The sequence below is a fragment of the Enoplosus armatus genome, chromosome 20, assembly GCF_043641665.1.
Source record: "Enoplosus armatus isolate fEnoArm2 chromosome 20, fEnoArm2.hap1, whole genome shotgun sequence".
Taxonomy (NCBI): domain Eukaryota; kingdom Metazoa; phylum Chordata; class Actinopteri; order Centrarchiformes; family Enoplosidae; genus Enoplosus; species Enoplosus armatus.
The window spans coordinates 16,152,868-16,159,639 of NC_092199.1; positions in this window are offsets into that span (position 1 = coordinate 16,152,868).

Consider the following 6,772-nt stretch of genomic DNA (forward strand, 5'->3'; position numbering starts at 1 on the left):
GCTTTCTTGCCAAGAGTTACACGAGTAAGTTTGATACTACTCTCATATCTGTAGGATATGAAGCTACAGCCGGTTACCCTAGCTTAACATAGAGACAGAAAACAGGGGGAAAGAGCTAGCCTAGCGCTGTCCAAAGTTAAAATAAAAGGATTAACATGTTATATCTTGTTTGTTTAATTCTTACAACAAACAAAGTGTAAAAACTACAAGCTGTGGTTTTATGGGAGTTCTCGTCTTTATGCTAAGCTAAGCTAACTGGCTCTTTATACTCTATATAGATTTTTCACTGTTTTCTATTTTCATGTTAAGCTAGGCTAACCGACTGCTTGCTGTAGCTTCATATGTAATATGTTACATAACTCAGCAAGAAAGCGAATCAAAATATTTCCCTCAAAATGTCAAACTAACCCTTTAACTGTGGAGTCAGTTCAGCCAAATTAAAGAAAACATATTTTCCCACTTCCCTGTAGAGGTAGCTAGCTATCTGAATAACTTTTTTTTTTTGGGGGGGGGGGGGGCTGGTTTTATACTAACAGGTTTACTTCTTCTGAAAAGAGACATTAAATTGGATTTTTTTTTTCAAAGAAACAAAATTGAAATCACCTCCATTTTATTAAGTCGGTGGTCAAAATCTCATGGGATATCTCAAAACCTGCACAAACAAAACCCAAATTATTTACATGGTTAGACACCCCTGGGGGGTAATTAGGAAACTATGTTTTTGTAATCTGAGTGAACTGACCGTTAAACTGTACAGTGGTAGTTTTAGCAGAAGTTCCTCCACTTGCATTTATTCCTCCTGTCCTGTATTTGTACTGCATTTTTTTTCTGGATGTTTTGCTGTAGAATCAAATTTGTATATCGTAAACGTAGATTTTCCAAACGATTCCTTTTGGAGCGAAATCGGAGCAGTAATAGGTGGAACCTCTGCAATAGCTGCCTCTGTACTTTCTTTTTCCTCAGGCCCTTCCAGTGCCTCTCTCGTCACCATCTACATGGTTTCCATTTGATGGCAAAGCCTCAGTGTTCGGTTCACTCCGATCCTCACAGATGTCAGTATACCTTTAATGTACAGATAATACAACAGAACAAGTATTCAAGCATTTGCAACTCGGCGCATCCTGCTTAGGTGGCCATTTACAGTACACAGTAAATACCAAAGCTGGACCGCCTCAGCTGTTCGCTCACTAAAGATCCGAATGGCCTGCCTGGAAGCCATGTTGATTTTGGCACATGAAGCTGAACACTGCCCTCAAAGAAACAATGGAATTTCCTGGTTGTGCCTTCAGGGAAGTGTTTTCAAGTAGGAAAAATGTAGTGTTGCTTGCTTGTCCAGAGATGTAGTGCATATATTCTCGCATTGTACACACAGTGGCTGCATTGTTTGTTTTTTTTTTTTTTTTTTTTAATATGGCAACAAACTGCTGAAGATGAATGACTTGATCTCCCTCGAAGGTGCCAATTCTTGTGAAAGTGAATTGTGAATTGAATGGAAGTTTTGAATTAAGAATGTATCCTTGTAGTGAATGTAATGTGTTGTTGATGAAACCAGCCCTATGAAAAAAAAAATGACTACCAGAAGGGGGAGAAAAAAACAAACAAACAGTAATAATCACTGATGGTGTTCAGTTCTTCCAGTTCTGCAACCCACATCCCCAATCGTCTTACTTTGACTTCAGCTCTCTGGACCCGTGATGTGTTATGGGAACGCGTCACACAGACCTGCATCACGGCATGTAGCTGCGATGTGCTTTCTGGATCTGGTCCATTGAACACAATTTTCAAAAAGAGAGCGTTGCAGATATCTCTCTTTTGTTGATAATTGCATGTGGTTACATTGTTGAAAATGTCTTCTTTTTCTTTTTTAAGCATCTTATCACCAATGAAAAGAATGTCCAGAAGTGGTTTAAGTGACACTTATTTCTTAAAGGGCCCGACAAACCGTATAATTACAAGTGAAAGTGTGCTTTTGGTTAGACAATGTGACTGTATTTTTCTTTTTTTATATTTTATAAAGACACATGAAGCCAATGTTATTACATTACCCTCTTTAATTGCACAGGTTTACAAGGTAATTGTCCCTTAAGGCTTTTTGACTCTACTCCTCTGAACTACCACAGTTCACAATATGATGGTCTAAATCTATTGCAGGTTCTTTGATTCCAACAGCGACAGTTACTTCCCTTGATGTATGTCTCATGACTAAGGCTTAGTGTTTCTTGTTGCTCTGCTAATCATCTATGGTGCTTATTTATTATGGATTTCCACTATTGTAATGAATGGACATGTATGGGAATAAAGGTGACAAAGATCGTCTGCAAGACTTTAGTGAACGAGAGTCCTTCGAGTAACTTCTGAAAAATGAACGTGACGATTAAAGAAAGCAAGTAAAAGACTGAATTTGAAATGGACTGATGAGACTTATTCTTTTTCAAAAGGTCCTTCAAATGTCCTAATACTGGACACTACCTGTACAGACCACAGTATCTCACAATACTTTGTGCAATGGTCAATTGCTTCGTCTGGAAATATAATGTGTACATTTGTATTGGCCAAGTATTTGCATTCAGCCCCATCCCCAAGCCTATTTGTTCTTACTGAAGACAGAAATCATTAAAACTGGCTCACAAATGTAGCAAAGCAAGCAAGTGGTCTCTTAAAATGGCTGAGCACTGTAGTTTTTAGCAAGTAAATGCATGCGTTATCGGGACTATTTTCAGCAGTGGACTAATACATATTTGGTGCTAAAGCTACAGTGCCAATGTTATAATGAAGGAACATGTCACCAGGTGCAACAGTGTGCCTCTTTGATGTGTTTTTGGACAACAACGGAGCTCTCGGGCACAGTGCAATAAGCTATACTGACTAGCATTTACATGCCATTAAAAAATTAAGCATTCAGGTTTAATGGAGCCTTTAAATGAACAAATGCAATGAATGCAACATTACAGTGCTGTGTTACGCTGCATGCAAGGCATCAGATGTTTGACGACTTGTTTCAACAGGAAATAAGAAGACATGCAACCATAAATCAAAGTGTATTTCTTTTATTTGCAGTACATGTTTTTTTTTATTTCTTTTTTTTAAGAGGTGGCATCATCAGATCCCAGTGCATTTATTCTAGTAGTGCACTTCTTCGTTGGTTGCGGTTTTTGGGACGCGCAGATCCAGGAATTCTACTACTTGCATGGCTGGATTCACTAGCAAACATTACAAACCAGCACCATACATATAATGATTTCTTGTAGGTATTTACTCGTCTTTTTTTGTGTTTATTAACATTATTGTCCTCACCACAGTTCCAAACCAAAATCTGTCAGCCGTGTTGTGACTCAAAGCACTTCCTGTCTCTGAGTCAAACCTGGGCCGACGGATTCGCTTTGGGCGGGTAAGACTGATTACGTAACATCATGACTATAAACAAGTCACAGAAATAAAAATTGATCTTATTCATAAAAAAAAAAAAGGAAAACATGGATTGACAGTACCAAACATTTTCTTTACCTTCAGGAGACAGCTAACAAAGGCTAGGCCCATCACACACTACTAGCACAGTTTGCTGAAGGTATTGCACATTTAGTTTAAAAACAAAAACAAAAACAAAAAAATTACATATAACAATTCTCTTACTTCTAGGTGAAGTATACATAATGTACAAAACTAGAAGTCTGTTGAAACCGACAAATAGTACACTTTCAAATAAATAAATAATGGAATCTGTTATTCACACGTCTTCGATAGCTAATTCTGCAGGCGACTAAGTATATGCAAGAACTGGCAGAAATTCAGCGTGAGGTAGTTCATCAAAGCCGACTTAAATCAGAATGACATTGTTTGGAGAGATGCAGTAATTGTTTAAAAAAAAAAATTTAAAAAAAAGCAACAACAACCTAAGAAGAAGAAAAACAAAACAAAATACTCCAATTAAAGCCTCTAATGTTGGGCTAAGAAAATTAAGAGCACTTTAGACAACGAAGTGTTTTTTTTTCCTCAATGATCATTTTAGCTAGTATGACAAATGGGCTAATATTACAAATGGATACATACCACTGATTTTCTCCCTGCTATCGCAGCCTTCTTACAGATGTGACACTGCTTCAGTCCTAGTTTTTACTTGTTTGTCAAAACACTCACTGCACATTTACAGTTTTTTCTTTGCTGTTGGAATCTACAATTACTGACTCCAGATTGAATTTAGTTTTGTGCTGTACTTATCTGGCTCTGCAGCTGCTGCCACTGCAATTTACGTGCAAACTCCTGACGCTCAGTAATTACCTGAGAGAGAGCAGGAGCATCCGTCACCAGCTGTTCGTAAGTTCAAACTTAGTCTAGTTGTAACGCAAGTGTTTACAAAGTGACAAAATTAAAATGGGTTGCACCAAGTGAACTAGTTCCTACACATAGATTAGCTGTTACTAAATATTTACACCCAGTCATTGCCAGGTTTTACTGTTGCATAGCTAACTGACAAAGCTAATGTTAGCATGCTAATATATTAAATGTTAACTGTTGCGTAGTTCAGTGACAAAGCTAATGTTTGATTGCTATTATATTAAATGTTAACTGTTGTGTAGCTAAATGGCAAAGCTGACATTAGCTTGCTATTATATTAAATGTTAACTGTTGTGTAGCTCAGTGATAAAGCTAACATTTGCTTGCTAATACATTAAATGTCAACTGTTGTGTAGTTCAGTGACAAGGCTAACATTTTAATGGTGCAACCCGATTTACTAAATCTCTAGTTTGAAACTAGCTAGTTGTTATTAAGAACTAGGACGCAGACACACACACACACACACACACACACACACACACACACTTAGTAATGGATTCACGAATAGCTGGTGCAAGTCCAGAACTTGAAACAGAGAAGGAGCCATGATGCGGCAGTATTTGAGAAATCGTGCCGTTAAATAAATGGTTACGTCTGTGTTTAGCCTCACGTATTTGGCAAACAGTAACACACTGCGTAAGTAGAGCACAGCACAGAACTACAGTATAAAGACAACCTTTCTTGCAATTTTGCTTTGAGCTCTCTAAAAAAAAAAAACATCCTTAATCGAAGACCAAGACCAAGGTTCTATACAGACAGTGCTTTGTTACACGCTTGGACAGTACAATACATCCCAACTCTGCCTCTATTAGATAGGAAGTTTAGTTATGCAAACATTTCTATCAGGCAGAGTGTACTGCACGACGCCTCAACAGGTTGAGCAAAACATTTTAATTGAAAGCGGACTCCTTTGTTTTATTCATTTCCGACCATGATATTCACGATCGTCGGAGGTCAACAAACATTTAACACAACTTGCCTGGATAGCTTTAAGCTAATATGGCTCGTTTAAACTTGAGTAACTACGGTTAGAGTTTTCTTTTTTCCTTTCAGTTAGTACGAGTGTTACATAACTTTAAACTGAATTCGCCAGAAACACTGTGGTCGTTTGGCTCTGCCTCTCAGATATGTCTTAAGTATCCACCTGCCTTCCAACAGGAGACAGTATCCACAACCGCCCCAAAATACTGACAACAACGCGGTCGCAGAGTTCTCTCGTTTCGTTCGATGCAGTAGTTGAATTTTAAAAAACACGTCGATTCGGTTCATTCTCCTCCCTTACAATCGTCACATTAAAATTGGTACTCAAAGAAAAGCCAAAAAACTGTTATTAACCTATATTTCGGTTGTTGTCACTGCAAAGAAACGCTTCTTTTTACTTTGATGAAAGACCTTGATAAAACTGCCTTTTCTTCTGAAATGACTCAAACACATGCTTAAGCACCTCGATGCATACGCCATCACCTTCTTACCCTGCAAAGACACCGCGGTCTCCCGCTCGAGGGTCAAAATCAAAAACAAGTAGAAAAATATACAATACATTTGTGAGAACTACAACCCCATCACACATTATTGGTTCGATATGGAAACTACCGTTGTTATCCAGACGCCATAAAAACCTACACGTAATGCATACACTTCCTCCCAGGTACTCAGGAATGAATGACAAACAACAGGCACTTTTCCTTTCAAAATAATAAAAATTAAAAAAAACACTCAAAAAGGGCACTATTATTGCATAACGTGAGAATTATTTGTTTCTTTCAACTCTGGTTTGTGCTGCTGTTTAACCTGCCAACTTTTAGGTTCTTTAACTTTTATTCACAATTGCAGGCAAGTCGGGTGCACAAAGCGTTTGGCCACCTTTTAGAAAACAGAATCACTTTCAACAAAATTTCCAAATCCACAAAAGTTCATTACTAATAACAGGATCTGGCAGCAGACATCTTTCCACACCACAGGCTGCAGCATCACTATCCCTCCAAGACACCAAAAACAAAATCGACACGTTCACATGCGTTCTCAACATCACAATTCCCTACCTGACTCAAGCACATTCTACTTACACCGCCACCCATTTTACAACCTCGCACAACTCATCGACGTCTCAGGGGGGTAAAAACCCTCCCAAAGCCCGACAAAAAAAAAAGAAACATTCTCAAGCCCCGAACTGTTTAGCAAGCCAGTGGAGAACGTGAAAGAGCTCCGTGAGTCCAGTCCTCCAAAGCAACACCACCACTCCACTTCCATAACGTCACGCAGCCTGTTGCAGACAGGAGGAAGAGGTACTTTAAAGCACTTAAAAATACAGAAGACGGTCGTCGAAAAAAGCTCCATGTTATCTTGGCGGGACCTAACTGTGCCATTATCAATCCCTTAGCTTAAATGTAGAAGGTAAAATGAATCACATGGCGAGTGAAAATCATTTTTGAAATCCTT